General features: G+C 48.3%; 1 protein-coding gene across 7 annotated transcripts in view; it reads left to right on the top strand.

The window, feature by feature from the left end:
• Nucleotides 1-25333, top strand: part of WDPCP (WD repeat containing planar cell polarity effector) — a 421800-nt gene that overhangs the window by 14891 nt on the left and 381576 nt on the right. For 5 of the 7 annotated variants that reach the window (XR_012222050.1, XM_073554050.1, XM_073554054.1 and 2 more), the window contains exon 1: nucleotides 2031-2251. The exons of the other annotated variants lie outside the window; for them this stretch is intronic. The gene's annotated coding sequence lies outside the window, so the exon portion shown is untranslated. Of the gene's footprint in view, nucleotides 1-2030; nucleotides 2252-25333 lie in introns of those variants that run through there. 7 annotated transcript variants of the gene reach the window in all.

Below are 25333 nucleotides of genomic sequence, written 5' to 3'. Positions count from 1 at the left end.
AAACCTGACCCAGGGTCAGTTATACCCGAATCCCAGCTCTGCGCCTGAGTTTCATGCTGAACGCACGTGACCTTTGACACCAGCAAAGGCGATCCCGGAGTGTTTTATCACAGTTGGGAACATTAAAGGGGTTGTCCAGGTTTGTACGGAGTCTGCAGACATTCCTTGTGACTGCAGACTTCTGAATTCTCACAGTGCGCACTGAACGCTGTTGGGATTCTCTCATGCTGGTAATTTACATACAAGCGGTCACATGCTGACTAGACATGTGTGGCCTCACTCAATGATAATGAACAGAGTGAGGCCGGGCACGTCTAGTCGGAATGTGGCCAGAAGTATACAAATCACATACTTGTGCTGACATGACTGTATATCGGTAAGGGAGAATCCTAAATATGTGCAGTGCATTAGTTGTGAGAATTCAGAAGCTGCAATGTCAGGATTCAGCTCTGCAGGTTCCAGTAGTCATCACTTCACTCATGTGCGATTTTAATACTTATGGTCCTGTGACAACGAGCTTCTCTTCCTGCTTTTTTCAGTTTTTCACTGAACATTGAGAGCATAGCTAAGTGTGGAAATCGCATGTGTGCGGGGGGGGGCGCGCCGAACCGAATTCTTGCCCCGGGTGCCAGAAAGCCTAGATACACCTCTGAACCACAGGGCAAACCTGCAGGCTAATCTGCAGATAAACCGCAGGTCTTCTGACCGGCGAATTTACCTGCGGATTTTGCAAAATCCGAGCGGAAAAATCCGCAGACCAATCCGCAGCGTGTGCACATAGCCGTAGAGGTGGAGCGCATGACTGACATGCATAACTGTGTTGCTAGTGGTGGTATTGGTGCTGCCATGGTGGTAATAGGGTCACTGGCATCAGTCATGGTAGTGGTACTGGGGGCAAAACTAGAGGGACGAAGGTGCCCATGACATTTCATTGCCTGATAAGTGGCAGGAATGAAGAGGATGATTGTGTGTTGGGTGAGATCAGGGAACCAGATCGGTGTGATGATGAAGTAATGGTGCCATAAGAGGAGAATGGTGGCAGCTTCAATCAAGAGCACACCCGACTCACAGCCAAAGATAAAAGGCTTCAAGTTGCAGATGTGCTTCTGTTAAGGTCAGCTCAGAAATGAGAGAGGCTGGACCGCTGCTGGAGAAGGCTCAAATGCTATCAAAACCTAGGGGAAAGCTGTGCTGCTGGTGGCAGACATGCTGTGAGGACATCTCCGCTGAGGGAACACCATTGCTGTGCAGGCTCTGCAGAAAGAGAATCAGCTGTGGCCTTCTTAGCACAAATTTAGGAACTACGACTCTTCCTCAGCACATGGAGTCACGTTGGAAAATTGAAGTGGCCGATAGCTCCGTCCTCATTCTAGTAGCGAGGCTGCGTCCATAAGTAGCACCCAACTGTCATCAGCATCATGTACTTCTTGACGTCTGTCAGGCCACTTTCACATCAGTGTTTTAGCGCTGCGCTTCGTGCGCAATAGGAACGCATGCGAAAAAACCCATCATGCGTTTTGCACACGTTTGCTTTTTTTTAGGCGCATGCGTTTCTAGCCAGGTTAACTCTTATAACGCATGTGATTTAAGAAGCAGGCGTGCGCATGTCTATGTGCACGCCTGTGTTCCCATAGACTGTAATGTGTAATTTTGGCGCATTCCGTGTGCATGCGTTTTTTTGCCACAGGTTGGATGGACCAAAAATGCAACAGGTTGCGTCTGGCACGCCTAGGCGCACACTGCAAAAAAAAGCATGCGCACAAAAATGCAAACGCGTGAAAACGCTAGACCATGCGCCCCCATGTGAAACATAGGGGCGCATGGACGCGCACGATGCAATGCGCAAAAAAACCCTAATGTGAACCAGCCTTACTGTCTGTTCACCATATCTGATTTTATGCCCAGGAAATAGCAGCGCTCCCCACTGATCCTCTGCTGTACTAACCTCACGGCAACCCAGCAAATTGGCTGGAGGCGTAGAGTGGCCACTAATACTGTGCTCAGTCTCCATAGAGAATACCTACCTGCTAATATTGCTCTAGAAAGTCATCCAAGCCCTGAACCTGTGTGGAGAATGTAGGTCACCGGTCACCACACAAATCAGTGCCGAGGAGCCTGGCCCCGCCCCTCACTGCACAGACGAGGCTGCCGGTTGCTAGGAGACGGCGGAGGCCTCTGCCGCCTGTAGTGAGAGGCGGGAGCGCTGACAACGTTACGTGTCCTGCGGCGGAGGCCGGTAATAGGACGGGAGGTAGGAGCCGTGTGTGTCCTGTCCTCACTGATACCGTATATACCGCACAGGACACAGCGGCGCAGACAGCGGGGGCATTACTGACCGCTGCACTGATTCTCTGTATACACTGCTCAGCCTTACACACGAGACTGCCCCCAATAACCCCCGTGCGCCCCCCAGTGTACAGGTTGTGTCTGGTTAAAGGGGAGTAGAGTGACAACTAATATGGCTGACTTTACTACACCCGCCACAGAGGCCGTCCCCCCCAGCTTCCACCCGCCACAGAGGCCGTCCCCCCAGCTTCCACCCGCCACAGAGGCCGTCCCCCCAGCTTCCACCCGCCACAGAGGCCGTCCCCCCATCTTCCACCCGCCACAGAGGCCGTCCCCCCATCTTCCACCCGCCACAGAGGCCGTCCCCCCAGCTTCCACCCGCCACAGAGGCCGTCCCCCCAGCTTCCACCCGCCACAGAGGCCGTCCCCCCAGCTTCCACCCGCCACAGAGGCCGTCCCCCCGAGCTTCCTCCCGCCACAGAGGCCGTCCCCCCAGCTTCCACCCGCCACAGAGGCCGTCCCCCCAGCTTCCACCCGCCACAGAGGCCGTCCCCCCCAGCTTCCACCCGCCACAGAGGCCGTCCCCCCCAGCTTCCACCCGCCACAGAGGCCGTCCCCCCCAGCTTCCACCTGCCACAGAGGCCGTCCCCCCCAGCTTCCACCCGCCACAGAGGCCGTCCCCCCGAGCTTCCACCCGCCACAGAGGCCGTCCCCCCGAGCTTCCTCCCTCCACAGAGGCCGTCCCCCCAGCTTCCACCCGCCACAGAGGCCGTCCCCCCCCCAGCTTCCACCCGCCACAGAGGCCGTCCCCCCCCAGCTTCCATCCGCGACAGGCCGTCCCCCCCAGCTTCCACCCGCCACAGAGGGCGCCCCCCCCAGCTTCCATCCGCGACAGAGGCCGTCCCCCCCCCCCAGCTTCCACCCGCCACGGAGGCCGTCCCCCCATCTTCCACCCGCCACAGAGGCCGCCCCCCCAGCTTCCACCCGCCACAGAGGCCGTCCCCCCCAGCTTCCACCCGCCACGGAGGCCGTCCCCCCCAGCTTCCACCCGCCACGGAGGCCGTCCCCCCCCCCCCCCCAGCTTCCACCCGCCACGGAGGCCGTCCCCCCCCCAGCTTCCACCCGCCACAGAGGCCGTTCCCCCAGCTTCCACCCGCCACAGAGGCCGCCCCCCCAGCTTCCACCCGCCACAGAGGCCGTCCCCCCCCAGCTTCCACCCGCCACGGAGGCCGTCCCCCCCAGCTTCCACCCGCCACGGAGGCCGTCCCCCCCCCCCCCCCAGCTTCCACCCGCCACGGAGGCCGTCCCCCCCCCAGCTTCCACCCGCCACAGAGGCCGTTCCCCCAGCTTCCACCCGCCACAGAGGCCGCCCCCCCAGCTTCCACCCGCCACAGAGGCCGTCCCCCCCCAGCTTCCACCCGCCACGGAGGCCGTCCCCCCAGCTTCCACCCACCACGGAGGCCGTCCCCCCAGCTTCCACCCGCCACAGAGGCCGTCCCCCCCAGCTTCCACCCGCCACAGAGGCCGTCCCCCCCAGCTTCCACCCGCCACGGAGGCCGTCCCCCCCAGCTTCCACCCGCCACGGAGGCTGTCCCCCCCAGCTTCCACCCGCCACAGATCCCAGTGTTTTCCTGTGGTGTGACGTGTTGTCAGTCACAATGCCTCGGGTTTCTATAAGAGCCCTTTAACTAATGGTCTTAGTTTTCAGCCCTGTTTTGGGAGAACTCGGTTTCGCCCCATAAAATGTGGTTATTCGGCTCACAGATCTGTGTAATTCTAGGCTGCAAATCCATGAGAAAAATTAGATTTTTTTTTTATTATTTTGGTCCTTGGATGCTTTTTCTGATGTGTATTCACCACTTTTGTTTTTTTATCTACTTGCAAACGTCTCAATATTTTCAACGAGCCGTCCCATTTTCAGAAATCGTTTTCCTATAAGCTCCGTTAGTGGTAAAAAGAACACACGCTTTACTCACCCTCCCCGGGTCCAGCACTGAGTCTGTCTCTACTCCCTTTACCTGTTATTGGCTACAATGCCGATGCCACATTGGCTGCAGCGCTGTGAATCAGTGAGCTCAATGTCTTAGAGAGCTCAGTGATTGGCTGCAGCGCTGTTAATCAGTGAACTCAATGTCTTAGAGAACTCAGTGATTGGCTGCAGCGCTGTTAATCAGTGAGCTCAATGTCTTAGAGAGCTCAGTGATTGGCTGCAGCGCTGGTGACGTGATGTTAGCTCTGCAGACAACAACACACACCAGGAGCTGCAGTGACGTCTAGGCAGGGGACCTGGAAAATATGAATAAAGAACAGTTTGTTTATTTACTTCTAATGGAGTTTATAGGAAAAAAAAATTCTGAATGGGGACCACCCGTTTAACCCCTTAACCCCCAAGGGTGGTTTGCACGTTCATGACCGGGCCAATTTTTACAATTCTGACCACTGTCCCTTTATGAGATAATAACTCTGAAACATTTCCATGGATCCCGGTGATTCTGACATTGTTTTCTCGTGACATATTGTACTTCATGTTAGTGGTAAAATTTCATTCAAATAACTTGCGTTTATTTGTGAAAAAAACGGAAATTTGGCGAAAATTTTGAAAATTTCGCAATTTTCCAACTTTTAATATTTATGCCCTTAAATCACAGAGATAAGGCACACAAAAAACTTGATAACTAACATTTCCCACATGTTTACTTTACATCAGCACAATTTTGGACCCCAAATTTTTTTTTTGTTTTTGTTTATTTTTGCAACACCATTTTATTTTTACGGACCACATCACATTTGAAGTCACTTTGAGGGGTCTATATCATAGAAAATACCCAAAAGTGACACCATTCTCAAAACTGCACCCCTAAGGCTACTTTCACACTTCAGGTTTTCGGCGTCAGGCGCGATCCGGCGTCGTGCCGGAACGCCGGATCCGGCAAATGTTTAGTAAAACCGGATGTGACGGATCCGGTTTTCTGCCGGATCCGTCTTTTTCTTGACAAACAAAACCGGATCCGTCTCATCCGGTTCATCCGTTTTTCTATCCGTTTTTCGACGGATTACGCCGGATCCGGTTTTTAAAATTGACCCTTGTGGCCTTCCGAACGGGATTGGCTACTGGAAAACTATATATAGCATGTTCCTACAGCCCTTCTTTGACAGGTTGTCGAGGAGAAAGTGCAGGTTGGAGAGAAGAGCAAGTTACTGGCGAAGATGGATGTTGTGATTGGAAATATTTTGAAGAATTTGGCGGATTTTATAGCGGAGGCGAATCGTTTGAGGGTGATTGTTCTGGAGAAGGAGAGAGCGAGACAGCAGCGCATCAGGCATCGTAGACGACGTTTGTGGATCCACCCCATCACAGCCAAGAGAATGACGCGTGGGGTCTATTCTACACTCTGCATGGACCTTCGACGAAACCCGGATAAATTTTTTGGATATGTTAGGATGAAAATGGAGAATTTTGATTACTTGGTGGAGCGCATTGCACACCTCATAAGAAAAGCGGACACCTATTGCCGCTTCTCTGTTTCACCCGCAGAGCGTCAGATGGTGACTTTAAGGTAAGCCACATTTATTGGATATTCTCGCATCAGAGCACACTTTCACTGCAATCTTGTTGGTGGTAGTTTGTATCTCCAAGTGTTATAGCTGAGTTTTGGTATGTAATGCTGTGATTTAAAACTAATTGATTGTTTTTTAATTCCCCATAGATTTCTTGCAACTGGAAAATCCCTTTCGTCACTGCATTTCCAGTACAGACTCGGGATTTCCACCATATCTGGAATAGTGAAGTACACATGCCGTGCACTGTGGGACTCCTTAGCTGAAGAGTTTTTACCAGAGCCCACAACAGAGAGGTGGATTGAAATTGCTGACAAGTTTCAACAGATATGTCAGTTTCCCAACTGCTTGGGCGCTGTGGACGGGAAACATATCCGCATTGTAAAGCCAGCTGGATCGGGATCGGAATATTTCAATTACAAGAAATATTTTTCAATTGTCCTCATGGCCATCGCTGACGCGGAATACAAATTTATTGCGGTTGATATTGGGGCCTATGGCCGCTCCAATGACTCTCAAGTTTTCAAACTCTGCCATGGGGCATAAACTGTATGGAAACACCTTCCAGTTCCCACCACCTAGACCGCTGCCGCAAACATCTGGTCCACCTATGCCATTTGTCTGTGTAGGGGATGAAGCCTTCCAGCTGTCAGAACACCTTTTGAAACCGTACTCTAGCAGAGGATTGACAAGACCAAAACGCATTTTTAATTACCGCCTCACAAGAGCAAGAAGAATGGTTGAATGTACCTTTGGTATTCTGACAGCCAAATGGCGGGTCCTATTGACTGCGATCAACCTCAAGACAGAAACTGTGGACGAGGTGATCAAAGCGTGCGTGGTACTCCACAATTTTGTTATCTGCAAGGAACCCATTTCCATTGAGGACACCTCTGAAGAAACCACCTTGCAAGATTACCATGACATTACCACTAGAAGTTCTGTGACGGTTTCAGTAATGAGGGACAATTTTGCACTATACTTTATGTCACCTCAAGGCAGAGTACACTGGCAGGATGACAGAGTGTGAAAGATTTGTGCCCTAACCAAACTTGTGTACCTTCTGTACCAACAGTATATACCTTTGCCAACCAAAGTTGGCTATCTTGTCATGGTCTCTATTTTTAGCTTTAGGCCACAGGTGTGTCCCTGGTTGTGTTTTATGCAAAGTATTTCACCTTTTAACAAAAGTTGTGTACATTGTTATGAAATCACCAACAATAAACACAACTTTTTAGGTGAAATACTTTGCTTCAAACACAACCAGGAACACAACTGTGGCAAAAAGCTAAAATTTACCCACAGTTATATACCTAGTTTTGAATACCATTTCACCTTTTAAATACCCTGTATTTAACCTTTTTCGCCGCAGAAAGAAATGACAGACAACCAGTGTAAAATAATTTAACTTTTATTGAAAAATGTTTTTTTTAGTAAACTTTTTTAAAATTTTAATAAACTTGTTTAATAAAGCTTTGAAACCATAAAACTGGTCATTTTTATTTAAATACACACATTATAAATCTGTGTAGTGTGTGGTGGAAATACTGCTGGAGGGGCTGCGGGACACTTCGACACTGGGAGTGTGGAGAGAGGACTGGGATCGTGGTGGGGAAGGAACAGTTAGAGGTGAAGGTGTGGAAAAAACTACAGAATGGGTGGACATGTGGGAAGCAGAAGAGGTGGTGGGTGGTGGAGTGGAGGGTTGGGCAGGGACTGTAGGAGCAGATGATGTTGATGGCAAGTTGTATGGGGAAGGAGTTTGGTACGGGGCAGGTTGCTGGAAGTGGGGAGATGTCTGGTACGGGGCAGGTTGCTGGAAGTGGGGAGATGTCTGGTACGGGGCAGGTTGCTGGAAGTGGGGAGATGTCTGGTACGGGGCAGGTTGCTGGAAGTGGGGAGATGTCTGGTACTGGGGAGGTTGCTGGTACTGGGGAGTTTGCAGGTACTGGTGAGGTTGCTGGTACTGGGGAGGTTGCTGGTACTGGGGAGGTTGCTGGTGCTGGGGAGGTTGCTGGTGCTGGGGAGGTGGATGGTGCTGGGGAGGTGGATGGTGCTGGGGAGGTGGATGGTATGTAATAGGAGGGGGAGGATGGAAAGTGGCTGGAGGGGGTGTAGATGTAATAGGAGGGGGAGGATGGAAAGTGGCTGGAGGGGGTGTAGATGTAATAGGAGGGGGAGGATGGAAAGTGGCTTGAGGGGGTGCAGGTGGAGGAACTACTGTGGTGGGAGGAGGAGGTTGGGAGGTAACTTGCTGGAGAGCAGCGTGGCATGAATGCATTACATGCATCTGCTGGGCAGGAGAGAGCGTTTCCATGCGCTCCACAACAGACCTGAAAAAGGTGTGGTTTGGCGAAGATCTTGCTTCTGAATGCATGGTTTGCAGAAGTGTCTTCACCTCCAGAATGCTGGAGTTGATCTGCTGATAGCCTGCGGAGATTTGCTCTGACAAGACTTTTAGACAGTTCTGGAAAGATGCATTCAGATGCAAGAACTCTGGCGCATAAGTCTTTTCCTGACCCCTCTGCCGCTGCCGCCCAGTACCCGCAGGTGTACTAGAGGTGGCAGGGGCAGAAGGGTGGGGTAAAGGGAAAGCGATCTCCTCACCAGCAGCTTCATGTAATGTAGGCGGCCACGATGCTCCTGTGCTGGTGGATGGGACAGATGGGTCGAATGTGTGGGAAGGCTGGGAAGGTGCAGATGTACCGGGGCGGTCGAAGTGTCCCTCGGTGCCGGTCTCCTCAGGGATCGCCTCAGAAGGGTCCAATCGTGCAGGCTCCCGAGTGCTGCTCACCGTGCTGTGGAATAAAGAGAAAAAAAAACAATTAAAATAGTGACATGGTATGGCCCTGGCTGAAAAAAAAAAGTTACATCTAAACATTTTTTTGTCACATGTGGTGTGTAATATTTACCTTCTGGTGAGCATTGTCTCCTGGAGGAACGACAGGGCTCGTGCGTACTTGTACTTGCTCCTGCGTCCTCCAGATCCACTCGGGGCCCGCATCTCTTTATTGAACTCCTTCTTGAAACGATCCCTCACTGTCACGGGGGCTTAGTTCAACTAAGGCTGAAAGACCCGGGGCCCCTGTGGTGTCCCTTTACTAGGGGAAACCCTGTCTGACCCTCAACCCAGGGTTTTTGCTGAAGGTGCAAATGCCTGAGCCTCCGACCTTTCCTTATCTCCTGCTCAGCCCTGCACTTAACCCTCCACCCTCCACCCAGTGAGAAGTCACCACCAAAGCTCCCACACAAATAATGACAGACAGGGAGAACTTAAACTGCACTGCGCCGCACACACACAGGAATAAACAGTAATGTGAACAGGGCACAACTAAACACAAATATGGGAAGGAGAAAGGATAACGACGGATCATACGACACCAGATATGAATCTCTCTCTCTTGAACACCTCCACTCCAGACCGGAACCACTTGGTATGAAACACAAGCTATAATCGGCGACGCCCATAGGCCAGCATGACTATTTAAAGACCGTGGGCGTGACTAACCATCCAACCTGGTCTCCAGCAGGATTAACCCCCGAGAGCCTGAAGATCAGGCCGGCGCCACTGAGGCTATAGTGGCTGGAGGTGGAACTACCTCTGCCTGCCGGATGCTGTGGTGTGAACAGCGTCCGACATGACAGTACCCCGTCTTCTACGAGGGACCCCAGGGCCCTCAAGACTCATAGGACCCGGCTTGTCCGGATGACGACGGTGAAAAGAACTGACCAGCCGATCCGCATGTATGTCTGAGGCTGGAACCCAAGACCTCTCCTCTGGACCATACCCCCGCCAGTGCACCAAATACTGAAGAGTACGGCGTACTACTCGAGAGTCCACTACCTTGGCGACCTCGAACTCTAACTCGCCATCCACCATGACTGGAGGTGGCATCGGCGTTGTGTCCACAGAGCCTACCACCTTTTTCAATAAAGCCCTGTGAAACACGTTGTGTATCTTGTACACTGCGGGAAGTTCCAACCGATAAGCCACTGGGTTAATGATGGCAGAAATCCTAAAAGGCCCAATAAACCTTGGACCCAGTTTTAAAGAAGGGATTTTGAGTTTTATGTTCTTCGTAGCTAACCACACCCATTCACCCACACACAGGTCCGGACCTGGCACGCGTCTACTGTCAGCCACCCGTTTGTACCTGGCACTCATGCTCAACAAACGCTGTTTCACCCGCCTCCAGACTGATGACAATTGGGCTCCTAGCTGATCCTCCTCCGGGACACCCCCGGAGTCACCCTGACGTAAGGTACAAAACTGAGGATGTTGACCGTACACACAAAAGAATGGAGACTCTCCTGATGACTCTTGGCGGTGATTATTTAATGCGAATTCGGCCAGAGGAAGGAAAGTAGACCACTCCTCCTGGTTGTCGGACACAAAGCATCGTAAATACTGTTCAAGATTTTGGTTCATGCGCTCAGTTTGTCCATTAGACTGTGGATGAAACGCCGATGAATGTGACAACTTGATCCCCAACCTTGAGCAAAAAGCTTTCCAAAACCTCGCCACAAATTGCGTACCCCTATCAGATACTATGTCAGACGGTACTCCGTGGAGTCTGACCACCTCCTTCACAAATACCTGAGCCAACGTCTTAGCATTGGGCAAAGAGGACAACGCCACAAAATGCGCCATCTTTGAAAAACGGTCAACCACCACCAGGATGACCGTGTTCCCTGCCGAGGCTGGCAAGTCAGTGATAAAATCCATGGAGATTTCTGTCCATGGCCTATTGGGTACCCCCAGAGGCTGTAGCGTGCCAGCAGGACGGGTTCGGGGTGACTTAGCCCTAGCGCACGTGATGCAAGCTGCCACGTACGAGACCACGTCCTGCCGGATTTTGGGCCACCAGAAACGACGCGATACCAGCTCTAAGGTGCCCTTCACCCCTGGGTGACCAGCCAGTACCGAATCGTGGTGTTCCTTCAACACCTTAGGCCGAAGATGCAGGGGTACAAATGATTTGTTGGCGGGAAGTCCTGGTGGTACCTCCTCTTGGGCCTCGGCAATCTCCGCCTCTACCTCAGTCGTGAGAGCCGAGACCACTACCCCTTTCTGGAGGATGGGTACCGGCTCTTCCCGAGGTTCTCCCCCCGGAAAACACCTAGACAAAGCATCCGCCTTGGTGTTTTTAGCCCCGGGACGGTACGTCACAAGAAAATTGAAACGAGTAAAAAACAATGCCCAGCGAGCCTGCCTAGGAGACAGACGCTTGGCCGACTCCAGGTAGAGCAGATTCTTATGGTCGGTGATAACTGTGACCTGGTGAGCCGCCCCCTCCAAGAAGTGTCGCCATTCCTCAAAAGCCAGTTTGATGGCCAACAACTCCCTGTTGCCGATATCATAATTCCGTTCGGCCGGCGACAACTTCTTGGAGAAGTAGGCGCATGGATGCATCTCGCTCAAGGACGAGCCTTGAGACAGTACTGCCCCCACTCCCACCTCCGACGCATCAACCTCTACCACAAAAGGTTTAGACACGTCTGGCTGCACCAGAATGGGGGCTGAAGCAAAACTATTCTTCAGACGCTCAAATGCACGTATAGCCACCTCAGGCCAGTTCGCCAGATCGGCACCCTTTTTTGTCATGTCCGTGAGCGGTTTGGCGACAGTCGAAAAGTGTTTTATAAATTTCCTATAATAATTCGCAAACCCCAGGAACCGCTGGAGTGCTTTCAGACTCTCCGGCCTCTCCCATTGCAACACCGCTTGCACCTTAGCGGTGTCCATTTTAAAACCAGCTGCGGACACAATATATCCCAAAAAGGGCAACTCCTGGACAAAAAATAAACATTTTTCCAGCTTAGCATAGAGCTGGTTCTCCCGGAGCAACTGTAACACCTGCCTAACATGCTGCAAATGAGTGTCCCGATCGCTAGAATAAATGAGGATATCATCCAGGTATACAATCACAAATCTCCCCAGGACATGAGCAAAGACATCATTAATAAAATGTTGGAAAACGGCAGGCGCGGTGGTCAACCCAAACGGCATAACCAGACTCTCAAAATGACCCTCAGGAGTGTTAAACGCCGTCTTCCACTCATCCCCCTGACGGACCCTTATGAGGTTATACGCCCCCCTGAGGTCCAGCTTGGAAAACCATTTTGCCCCCGCTACCTGGTTGAACAAATCCGGGATCAACGGCATTGGGTAGGGATCACGGATAGTAATCTGGTTTAACTCTCGGAAATCCAGACACGGGCGTAACCCCCCATCTTTCTTAATGAAGAAAAACCCCGCGGCTACAGGCGAGGACGAAGGCCGGATGTGACCTTTGCTCAGACTCTCCGCGATGTAGTCTTTCAGAGCTTGTCTCTCAGGACCAGAAATATTAAACATCCTGGCCTTAGGTAATTTGGCCCCGGGTTTTAGCCTAATAGCACAGTCATAGGCTCTATGTGGAGGCAGTTCTGAGCAACCCTTCTCAGAGAAAACATCCGCGAAATCCTGCAAAGCCTCCGGCAGGCTGGGCGTCACGGCGGACACACATGTGGCCAAGCAATTGTCTTGGCAGAAACCACTCCATTGTACTATGTCCTGAGTTTTCCAATCAATTACCGGGTTGTGCCTGGACAGCCATGGAAAACCCAGGACCATTTGAGCTGGGAGATTACGGAGGACCCTACATGTAACCGACTCAGAATGTAGGACCCCAATGTGGAGTTTCACCTCTGCCACAAACTCAGTAATCTCCCCTTGAGGGAGGGGAACAGTATTAATGGTCACCACCTGTATGGGGTGAGGAAGTTTTTCAATCTTAAACCCGGCGGTGTGTGCAAACTCCTCATCTATGAGATTGGTGGCGGAACCGCTATCCACAAACACTGATATAGGTAGCTCTCTGCCGGCGACAATAACCTTGGCAGGGAGCATACATTGAGATACCATCATGGAGGATATGCATACGCTCAGTTGGGTCTCCTCCATACCCTCTGAGCTTAACAGTTTTCCGCCGGTGTGACCCTCTTAGGTAGTACCGGGCAAACGTTAACATAATGACCACCTTTACCACAGTAGAAACATGCTCCGGACTTCCGGACTCCCGGAGCGCGAGGCCGAACCTGTGCCACGCCAGCAATCTGCATAGGTTCAGGGGACTCATCTACTTCAACCACACCTGCACCTCTGTTTTCCCCCAGAGGTAGCGTCTCCTGTGCCCCCTGACGAAAACGGCGATCAATACGTATCACCAAACTCATGGCAGACTCCAATGATGCCGGAGTCTCATACATCAGGAGGGCTTGTTTCACCCTCCCTGATACCCCATGAATAAACTGGCTCCGCAGTGCTGGGTCATTCCACTGTGTGTCTACAGCCCAGCGGCGAAATTCCGAACAATAGTCTTCTGCCAAGCGCTCCCCCTGGCGGAGGGCGCGGATTTTAGATTCCGCTAGAGCCAGTCGGTCAGGGTCATCGTAAATGAGCCCGAGGGCAGAAAAAACATTATCGACCGAATGAAATGTAGCAGAGTCAGGTGGTAAGGAAAATGCCCATGCTTGGGGGTCACCACTCAGTAATGACAACACCAGCCCTACTCGCTGGGCCTCATTACCTGAGGATATTGGCCGCATGCGGAAGTATAATTTGCAGGCCTCCCGAAATACGACAAATTTGCTGCGATCGCCTGAAAATCGTTCTGGCAGCGGAAACTTCGGCTCTGCACCGATACCTGCAGATGCCGTTTGCACCTTTGCTACTACCAGGCCCTGCTGCTGAACTGCCCCATTCAACTCGGAGACCTGTATGGACAGCGCCGCCAACTGGCGGGTTATGGAATCTAATGGATCCATGGACTCCTGAAAAAATGTGGGCCGATTATAATGTCACGGGGGCTTAGTTCAACTAAGGCTGAAAGACCCGGGGCCCCTGTGGTGTCCCTTTACTAGGGGAAACCCTGTCTGACCCTCAACCCAGGGTTTTTGCTGAAGGTGCAAATGCCTGAGCCTCCGACCTTTCCTTATCTCCTGCTCAGCCCTGCACTTAACCCTCCACCCTCCACCCAGTGAGAAGTCACCACCAAAGCTCCCACACAAATAATGACAGACAGGGAGAACTTAAACTGCACTGCGCCGCACACACACAGGAATAAACAGTAATGTGAACAGGGCACAACTAAACACAAATATGGGAAGGAGAAAGGATAACGACGGATCATACGACACCAGATATGAATCTCTCTCTCTTGAACACCTCCACTCCAGACCGGAACCACTTGGTATGAAACACAAGCTATAATCGGCGACGCCCATAGGCCAGCATGACTATTTAAAGACCGTGGGCGTGACTAACCATCCAACCTGGTCTCCAGCAGGATTAACCCCCGAGAGCCTGAAGATCAGGCCGGCGCCACTGAGGCTATAGTGGCTGGAGGTGGAACTACCTCTGCCTGCCGGATGCTGTGGTGTGAACAGCGTCCGACATGACACTCACAGACCGCCACCGCTTCACAATTCTCTCCCCTGAAACGAGAAAGGACAAAGTGGTTAGTATACAACATCAGTGTTTCCCAAACTCCAGTCCTCATGGTCCCCAGGGGTCATGTTTTCAGGATTTCCAAAGTAAATAGAAATCCTGAACACATGATCCGTGGGGACCACGAGGACTGGAGTTCGGGAAACACTGGTTTAAATCAAGCAACCGGTACTGTATATACTTACGCTCTTTAATCTGGGCCCGAGCTTCGAGGTCCTCCCAGCGGTCCACAAGGAGCGAACAGATTTCCTCCCAGAGTCGTTGGGTAACGATCAGGTCAGCGTGGCGGCGGTCAGCCATATTCCAGAGCGGCTCCCTTTCTCTGACGAGATCGATGAGGCGGTCCACATCAATCCCTCCATCCTCACCGTCAGAGTCGGGAGCACGCTGTGAAGGCTGTTAAAGAAAAAGACAAAAATAACATAATTAGCCTCCACAAAAGAAACGAAATAAAAAGTGCAAAAAAACCATCAAAAATATTTATACTTACACGCTGGTGACCGCCGCGTTGCTGTCGCCGACGACCCTGGGAGGCACTGCGAGGACCTCTTGGCCGAGCACCAGATTGGGAAGACTAGAGAAGAAAACAAAAAATGTTATGTCTTTGGATGTAGGCATTTGTCTGCTGTGTGTGGTCTGCAGAACATTGTTTTCTATGTGTTGTGTGTAGTGTGATGTTGTGTTTCTGCGTTTGATGCAAAAAACTTACCAATTGTGAGCCCACTCCAAGTGTCTGTCCACCCCTTCCTTCTTCTTCTGGGAGCTCCTCTTCATCTTGTGATTCCTGTTTTGAAATAAAAGGCAATGAATACACATATATTACAGAGATGATGGATTTTGGAAATAAAAACTTACCGTCAAACGCTGACGATGCGAGGGAGGGCTCCCAGAAGATGTGCTGTCTTCCTCATGGCCAGACTCCATGGCTGTGGGTGGTGTTTCTGCAGTTTTAAATCACAGCATTACATACCAAAACTGACCTATAACACTTGGAGATACAAACTACCACCAACAAGATTGCAGTGAAAGTGTGCTCTGATGCGATCACATCCAATAAATGTGGCTTACCTTAAAGTCACCATCAGACGCTCTGCGGGTGAAACAGAGAAGCGGCAATAGGTGTCCGCTTTTTTTATGAGGTGTGCAATGTGCTCCACCAAGTAATCAAAATTCTCCATTTTCATCCTAACATATCCAAAAAATTTATCCGGGTTTCGTCGAAGGTCCATGCAGAGTGTAGAATAGACCCCACGCGTCATTCTCTTGGCTGTGATGGGGTGGATCCACAAACGTCGTCTACGATGCCTGATGCGCTGCTGTCTCGCTCTCTCCTTCTCCAGAACAATCACCCTCAAACGATTCGCCTCCGCTATAAAATCCGACAAATTCTTCAAAATATTTCCCATCACAACATCCATCTTCGCCAGTAACTTGCTTTTCTCTCCAACCTGCACTTTCTCCTCTCCAACCTGTCAAAGAAGGGCTGTAGGAACATGCTATATATAGTTTTCCAGTAGCCAATCCCGTTCGGAAGGCCACAAGGGTCAATTTTAAAAACCGGATCCGGCGTAATCCGTCGAAAAACGGATAAAAAAACGGATGAACCGGATGAGACGGATCCGGTTTTGTCTGTCAAGAACAAGACGGATCCGGCAGAAAACCGGATCCGGCACATCAGGTTTTACAAAACATTTGCCGGATCCGGCATTCCGGCACGACGCCGGATCGCGCCTGACGCCGAAAACCTGATGTGTGAAAGTAGCCTTAAGGTGCTCAGAACCAGATTCAAGAAGTTTATTAACCCTTCAGGTGCTTCACAGGAATTTTTTGAATGTTTAAAAAAAAATGAACATTTAACTTTTTTTCTCAAGAAAATGACTTCAGGTCCAATTTTTTTTATTTTACCAAGGGTAACAGGAGAAATTGGATTGCAAAAGTTATTGTGCAATTTGTCCTGAGTACGCTGATACCTGATATGTGGGGGGGGGACCCACTGTTCAGCGCATGGCAGAGCTCAGAAGGGAAGGAGCACCGTTTGACTTTTTCAATGCAAAATTGTCTGGAATTCAGATCGGACCCCATGTCACGTTTGGCGAGCCCCTGATGTACCTAAACAGTGGAAACCCCCTCACAAATGACACCATTTTGGAAACTAGACCCCCCAAGGAACTTATCTAGATGTGTGGTGAGAACTTTGAACCCCCAAGGGCTTCACAGAAGTTTATAACGTACAGCCGTACAATTGAAAAATCATATTTTTTCCAAAAAAATAATCTTTTCACCCTAAATTTTTATTTTTCCAAGGGTAACAGGACCCCAAAAGTTATTGTGCAATTTGTCCTGAGTACGCTGATACCCCATATGTGGGGGTAAACCACTATTTGGGCGCATGGCAGAGCGCGGAAGGGAAGCAGCGCCATTTGACTTTTTTGGCTGGGATTGAGATCGGACACCATGTCCCGTTTGGAAAGCCCCTGAAGTACCAAAACAGTGGAAACCCCCCACAAATGACACCATTTTGGAAACTAGACCGCCCAAGGAACTTATCTAGATGTGTGGTGAGCACTTTGACCCCTCCAGTGCTTCACAGAAGTTTATAACGCCCGGGCGTGAAAATAAAAAAATAGTATTTTTTCCACAAACATGATCTTTTAGTCCCCAATTTTTTTATTTTCCCAATGGTAACAGGAGAAATTGGATCCTAAAAGTTGTTGTCCAATTTGTCCTGAGTACGCTGATACCCCATATGTGGGAGAAAACTACTGTATGGGCAAATGTCAGGGCTCGGAAGGGAAGTAGTGACGTTTTGGAATGCAGACTTTGATGGAATGGTCTGCGGGTGTCATGTCGCGTTTGGAGAGCCTCTGATGTGCCTAAACTGTTGAAACTCCCAACAAGTGACCCCATTTTGGAAACTAGACCCCCTAAGGAACTTATCTAGATGTGTGGTGAGCACTTTGAACCCCCTAGTGCTTCACAGAAGTTTATAACGCCCGGGCGTGAAAATTATAAAAATCATATTTTTTTCCACAAAAATGATATTTTTGCCCCCAATTTTTTATTTTCCTAAGGGTAACAGGAGAAATTGGACCCCAAAAGTTGTTTTTGCAATTTGTCCTGAGTAGGCTGATACCCCATATGTGGGGGTAAAACACTGTTTGGGCAAATGGCAGAGCTTGGAAGGAAAGGAGCACCATTTGACTTTTTCAACGCAGAATTGGCTGGAATTGAGATCAGACGCCATGTTGCGTTTGGAGAGCACCTGATGTGCCCAAACAGTGGAAACCCCCCAATTCTAACTCCAACTCTAACCCCAACACACCCCTAGCCCTAACCCTAATGGGAAAATGGAAATAAATACATTTTTTTAATTGTTTTATTTTTCCCTTACTAAGGGGGTGATAACGGGAGGTTTGATTTACTATTTATGGTGGTATTTATATTTGGCAGCTGTCACACGCTAAAAGAGGCTTTTTATTGTAAAAATAGTTTATGCATCACCACATTTTGAGAGCTATAATTTTTCCATATTTTGACCCACAGAGTCATGTGAGGTCTTAATTTTTGCGGGACGAGTTGACGCTTTTAATGGTACCATTTTCGGGCACGTGACATTTTTTGATCGCTTTTTATTCCGATTTTTGGGATGCAGAATGAATAAAAACCAGCATTTCATGAATTTCTTTTGGGGCGGTGCGTTTACACCGTTTTATTCTTCAGGTCTGTACGGTTACAGCGATGCCTCATTTATGTCTTTTTTTTATGTTTTGGCGCTTTTATGCAATGAAAACAATTTTATATAAAAAATAATTATTTTTGCATCGCTTTATTCTTCGAGCTATAACTTTTGCGGGACAAGATGACGTTTTCAGCGGTACCATGGTTATTTATATGAGTCTTTTTGATCGCGTGTTATTGCACTTTTTGTTCGGCGGTATGATGATAAAGTTTTGTTTTTTATTTTTTAATGGGTTCGCTAAGGGGGTTAACTAATGGGACAATTTTATAGGGCGGGTCGTTACAGACGCGGCGATACCAAATATGTGTACTTTTATTGTTTTTTTTTATTTTTCCAAAAAATGAATTTATTAGGGAATATTTTTATTTTTAAATTATTTAGTGATTTTTTTTTTTTTAGAAATTATTTTTACGTTTTTTTTTTTTTTAACTTTAACTTTATTACAGTGTCCCAGGGGGGACATGACTGTCATGTGACAGCGATCTGTCACAGGCAGTGCAGAAGGCTCCCTCGTGCTCCCTGCAGGCCCCCAAAGGTCCCCGCTGCCATTTTGGATCCGGGGACCTGCAGGGAAGGAGACCCCCGCAGCAGCGCTGCACATTGCGCTGCTGTGGGGGTCTCAGGGAAGCACGGAGGGAGCCCTCTCCCTCCCGATGCTTCCCTAAACCCCCGGTACACTGCGATCGTGTTTGATCACAGTGTGCCAGGGGTTATCGTGTCGGGGGCGGTCCGTGACCGCCCCTGACACATAGTGCCTGGTGTCAGCTGTGATAATCAGCTGACACCCGGCCGCAATCAGCGGCGCTCACCACGTGGGCGCCGCTGATCGCTATGACGTACTATCCCGTCCCTGGGAATTAAGTCCCAGGGCACATGGACAGGATAATACGTCATATGGCAGAAAGGGGTTAAACCATCGGGCCTTGTCACCTGTGACATCTTATGATTGCACATTCCACAACAGCAGGGAGATGATATCATGCACTGATCCAATTTAGTGAATGTACAGTCATGGCCAAAAGTTTTGAGAATGACACAAATATTATATTTTCACATTATCTGCTGGCCTCTGATTTTTATGTGTGTTTGTCAGATGTTTTTATCACATACAGAAATATAATTGCAATCATATTATGAGTAGCAAAAGGTTATATTGACAGTTAGAATGAGTTAATGCAGCAAGTCAATATTTGCAGTGTTGACCCTTCTTCTTCAGGACCTCAGCAATTCTCCCTGGCATGCTCTCAATCAACTTCTGGATCAAATCCTGACTGATAGCAGTCCATTCTTGCTAAATCAATGCTTTTATTTTGTCTGAATTTGAAGGTTTTTGTTTGTCCACCCGTCTATTGATGATTGACCACAAGTTCTCAATGGGATTAAGATCTGGGGAGTTTCCAGGCCATGGTCCCAAAATCTCTATGTTTTGTTCCCTGAGCCATTTAGTTATCACCTTTGCTTTATGGCAAGGTGCTCCATCATGTTGAAAAAGGCATTGTTAATCACCAAACTGCTCTTGGACGGTTGGGAGAAGTTGCTCTTGGAGGACATTCTGGTACCATTCTCTATTCATGGCTGTGTTTTTAGGCAAGACTGAGAGAGAGCCCATTCCCTTGGCTGAGAAGCAACCCCACACATGAATGGTTTCAGGATGCTTGACAGTTGGCATGAGACAAGACTGGTGGTAGCGCTCACCTGGTCTTCTCCGAATAAGCCGTTTTCCAGATGTCCCAAACAATCGAAAAGGGGATTCATCAGAGAAAATGACTTTACCCCAGTCCTCAGCAGTCCACTCCCTGTACCTCTTGCAGAATATCAGTCTGTCCATGATGTTTTTCCTGGAGAGAAGTGGCTTCTTTGCTGCCCTCCTTGAGACCAGGCCTTGCTCCAAGAGTCTCCGCCTCACAGTGCGTGCAGATGCACTCACACCTGCCTGCTGCCATTCCTGAGCAAGCTCTGCACTGCTGGTAGCCCGATCCGCAGCTGAAACACTTTTAAGAGACGGTCCTGGCGCTTGCTGGTCTTTCTTGGGCGCCCTGGAGCCTTTTTGGCAACAAGGGAACCTCTCTCCTTGAAGTTCTTGATGATGCGATAGATTGTTGACTGAGGTGCAATGTTTCTAGCTGTGATACTCTTCCCTGTTAGGCCATTTTTGTGCAGTGCAATGATGACTGCACGTGTTTCTTTAGAGATGACCATGGTTAACAGAAGAGAAACAATGATGCCAAGCACCAGCATCCTTTTAAAGTGTCCAGTGGTGTCATTCTTACTTAATCATGACAGATTGATCTCCAGCCCTGTCCTCATCAACACCCACATCTGTGTTAATGGAGCAATCACTGAAACGATGTTAGCTGGTCCTTTTAAGGCAGGGCTGCAATGATGTTGAAATGTGTTTTGGGGGATAAAGTTCATTTTCTAGGCAAATATTGACTTTGCAAGCACTTGCTGTTAAGCTGATCACTCTTTATAACATTCTGGAGTACATGCAAATTGCCATTAGAAAAAATGAAGCAGTAGACTTTGTAAAAAATTAATATTTGTGTCATTCTCAAAACTTTTGGCCATGACTGTAGGTTAAAGAGATTGTCAGTGTCAGAGACACCGCACTACACTTGCTCATAGAGCCAGTGCGCGTGTCCTGAGTACAGAAGCAGTGCTAAACGAGGTACAGGAGGGATAAACAGACGGGAGGTCAGACAAAGCCAAAGGTCATACACAGGATCACACCACGTTGATGAAATTCTGAAATATGGCAGGGGCGTTGGTAAGACCAAACGGCATGACTAAATTTTCAAAATTTCATCAACGTGGTATTCTCAGATCTCATTGGTCGTTTTGTCGTTATCTACTTAGATGATATTTTGATATATTCCCCCGACAAGTATTCTCATTTGGAAAATGTACGAACTGTGCTCCAAAGGCTTAGAGAAAATCATTTGTATGCCAAATTGGAGAAATGTGTATTCTGTGTACAAGAGTTGTCCTTTTTGGGGTTAATTGTATCCGGTGAGGGTTTTCGCATGGACCCCAAGAAGGTGCAGGCCATTGCGGATTGGGTGCAACCCCGAGATCTTAAGGGTCTTCAGCGCTTCTTGGGGTTCGCCAATTATTACCGCAAATTTATCCGGGGGTTTTCGCAAGTGGTCAAACCTCTCACGGATCTTACATGCAAAGGTGCGGATGTGAGAAATTGGTCCTCGCTCGCAAAAGAGGCCTTTGCAACGCTGAAAAGATGTTTTATGTCTGCTCCTGTGTTAGTGCAGCCAGATCCGTCCAAACCATTCGTCGTGGAAGTGGACGCCTCTGAGGTGGGGGTGGGGGTGGGGGCGGTGTTGTCCCAAGGGCCTGCCACTCTAACCAACCTCAGGCCATGTGCTTTCTTTTCGTACCTGGTAATGCCGTTCGGACACAGTAACGCACCTGCCGTGTTTCAGAACTTTGTTAAGGATATTTTTGTCAGAGACACCGCACTACACTTGCTCATAGAGCCAGTGCGCGTGTCCTGAGTACAGAAGCAGTGCTAAACGAGGTACAGGAGGGATAAACAGACGGGAGATCAGACAAAGCCAAAGGTCATACACAGGATCACAGTACAGTACCAGGGATGAGACAGAGCGGATAATCAGGGCCAAGCAGAGATCAAAACCAAACAGACATAGGAGGTACCAGGCAGAATCCAAAGCGATATCCAGGAAACAGACCGAGTCATACACAGAGAATCAAGTAACCAGAACACAGCACAAACACACTCAGGGGTCACCACACAATGCCAAGGGCGAAAGTATAACTGACAGGGATGGGAGCGTCCTGAGGCTATAAGAAGCCTCCCCCAGAACCAGGGAGAGGCCACAATCATAGCCCCAGGTGTGCAGGTAAGCCTGCACCGGGATCACAACCTTTAACCCCAGAAATGCCAGTCATCAGTACTGGTTCCATACATTAACCCCACGTGTGCGAGTCAAACCCGCACTGAGATCATGACAGTCAGAACAGAGTGACTCTTCTAACTAAGCCCAGGTGTTCGGGAGCGCCCTCTTTTCTCCGATCAGCACAACGCGATCACATTTGCGTTATGCCTATGCGCTCCATGGTGACCCCTGGCCAAAAGATGGCTTCAGGGTCACCCAGGAACGGTGGCCTGTAAATCCCTGCTGAGAGCAGCTGATACACCTCCATGTGTGCGATTGCCCGATCTAACGCCCTGCAATGCAAAAGTACTGCATAGTATTAGATCAGCGATCAGGGCAGTAAAACTTGTAGACCCTTAGAGGGACAAGGTAAAAAAAATATAGTTTTTAAATATTGTAAAGTTATTTAAAAAAAATCACAAAAAAATGAAAATATTTTACCAATAAATACATAGGTTTAATGTAAAAACAAAAATAAGCAAATAAAGTACACATATTTGTTATCGCCGCTTCCAGAATGACCCGATCTATACATCTGTCCCACGAGTTAACCCCTTCTGTGAACACCATGTAAAAAAAATTGTCAGAAAACAATGCTTTTTCATCATGCTGCCAAATAAGTGGAATAAACACAATCAGAAAGTCAAATGTAAATACAAATGGTACCACTGAAAACATCATCTTGTGTTGTGAAAAACAAGCCACCATACAGCTCCATCAGCGGAGACGTGAAAAAGCTATAGCACTCAGAATAAAGTGATGCACAAATTTTTTCATGAAATTGTTTTTATTGTGTAAAAGCTGCAAAGCATACAAAGAACATAAATCTGCTAATCACTTATACCGCACGAGGAACGGCGTAAAATATAAATAAAACCAATTCTTCACCTGCTGTTGATTTGTTCATTCTGCCTTCCAAAGTGTGGGGCTCTGCTCATATTTACTCTGCGCTCTGCCACTGAGTGCATATATTGGGGTTTCCATGTAAATCTCTGCAATACTGGATTCATATGGAACCCCCGGCAGAAGAGTCCCAATAATGAGGCAGATGGAGGCACTGTGGACGCTGTCTGGCCTTTGTTCCGCTGGTGTCCATCTTTTTGGGCGTGCAGAAAAGCACTGTCTGCTACAGTTTTATGCACCTCTGAAAAGAAGTACAAGTCGGGGTCCAGGCGGAGTCCAGAGTAACTCTGCTGCCTCATTATAGTGAGTGGCTCCCTCGGGGTTTTCATCTGAATCGCGCCACTCAGAGATTTAGATGGAAATGCCTATGTAAGTGCTCAGCGTAGAGCACAGGAGAAATGTGATCCAAATTATGTAAAATGTTCCCAATAAAAGGTTCAACTCAGTCCATAAAAAAGCAAGCCCCCACTCAGGTTCGTCATCTGTTAATGGAAATATAAGGTACTTCCACATTACTGGTAACACACAGGTTCTGGAAAAGCGAAATGGCTCCTCGCCCCCCCCCCCCAAAAGAAATCCAGAAAATTCTGTGCTCCCAAATCCAAATACCCCCCCTCCCTTCTCAGGGCTGTGGAGTCGGTAAGCCACAGTTGCGACTCCGACTCCTGGATTTTATCAGGCTCCGACTCCGGCTCCGACTCCGACTCCTTCATAAATGGCCAATTCATAACAACAAATTTACTGTTGTAAAATATTAAACATCGTGCTTATTCAGTTTCTCACCATCATATAAGTAATCAGACCACTTAGAGCAAAAACTACATTTATTAGAATACAATTAGAATATAGCAAATAACTTTTATAAACTTTTCTAAACTGTAAGTAAATATGCAATAAACACTTTTATGCAGTTAATAAGAAGAAATCTATAAATTTGTCCTCAGAAAAAGTATTGCCTCTGTCAGATCCTCCTTCATGGATGCCCTCAAATCTGATCTAATTATTTTGAGAGCAGAGAACAACCTCTCTACACTAACTTGTGTTGGTGGCAAAGCAGTAACCACTCGGGCAACATCTCTGACAATGTCAGGATACAGAGGAATCGCTTGTTGTACTGTTATTTTTGATGAACGGTCAAATTTCTCAATTTCTTTTAGTGCACATGAAAAATTCTGCTGAAATGTACTGGCTGTGTTCCTTGATGGGGGTGACTCTTCTATGCGGGAACGCTTTGCACGGTCCTTGTGATCCAAATATTTTTCGAAATTAAATTCTTCATCAGTTGATGATGAGGGTGAAGATGTGGCAGGATGACCAAATTCTTCTTGTTCCTCCTGACTGTTCTGCAACCCTTTCATCCTTACTGCTATTTCAAACAGAGCTTCTTTTCCTTTACTTAGCTGTTGATCATCTAGAAGAATCCGATGCATTGGGTCTACATAAACAGCTGCCAAAAGAATGTTATTTTGTAATAGTAGCTCCTCTCTCCGTTTCATTGATGTAGCAATGCCACTTGCAATTAACCCTCCTCTTTGGGACAGGCGAAACATCAGGTTCTTCCACTCCTTTAAGAAAATACCTGGAGTTAAGTCCTCTGCTTGTAATTTTTTAGTCACTGTAAATGGGTGCTCTAGCAATTTTTCCAGCTCAGTCACCTGATTCCACTGACTTTCATTTAGCGTCAGTTGAGGGTTAGCCATGTCTACAAGAAAGGTTTTCAGTTCAACCAAGCGCTGAATCATTAAGTACTGCCCCATCGTGTGGCTTGATCAATAATTGCCCCTTTTCCAGCACGTCTCTTCAAAATTGAGTCAACTTTAGGGGTTCTGGCAACAGTAGCCAATTTTCTCACCTTGCCAATCAGTGCAGCAGCATGTCCTTCTTGCAGACTGTCTCTTATAGCCAGCTGTAGCGTATGCACAACACAGCGCATGTGATGAATGAAAGAACATATTGACACAGTTTCAACAAGATCATCTAAACTATCATGTTGCTGTTCATCTGAAGCAACTTCAGTTTGCTCCTCAGTTACAATACTGTGTTCCTCTATTTCAAACATTTCTGTGTCTGTGGACCCAGAATGTTCTTCTAGCTGCTGGTCACCATCATTACTCTCATTCATTAGCTTAATAGTACTTATCATATTTGAAGCATTGTCAGTTACGACAGAAAGAACTTGCTCTTTTTTAAGTTCATAGTCTTGAAGAACCTTTTCCACCAAGACCTGGAGAAACTCACTGGTGTGATGAGCTTTGGTGTCTTTTACTGCCAATGTCTTGGTAACTATTTCATTTTTGTCACAAACAAATCGGACATTGATGGCAAAATAGTTCACTCTGTGACGTGTGCAGGCATCCATTTTAAGAAACAGAAAGCGTCCCTTGAGAGTTTTTTTAAGTTCTTCCTTTTGTTTAAAAGCTTCTTCGATTACTAATTTTCTAATAC

The sequence above is a fragment of the Dendrobates tinctorius genome, unplaced genomic scaffold, assembly GCF_039654945.1.
Source record: "Dendrobates tinctorius isolate UK_male_01 unplaced genomic scaffold, ASM3965494v1 ptg000205l, whole genome shotgun sequence".
NCBI classification, from domain to species: Eukaryota; Metazoa; Chordata; class Amphibia; order Anura; family Dendrobatidae; genus Dendrobates; species Dendrobates tinctorius.
The sequence above is the reverse complement of the archived record's forward strand: the minus strand, read 5'-3'. Positions and strand labels throughout refer to the sequence as shown.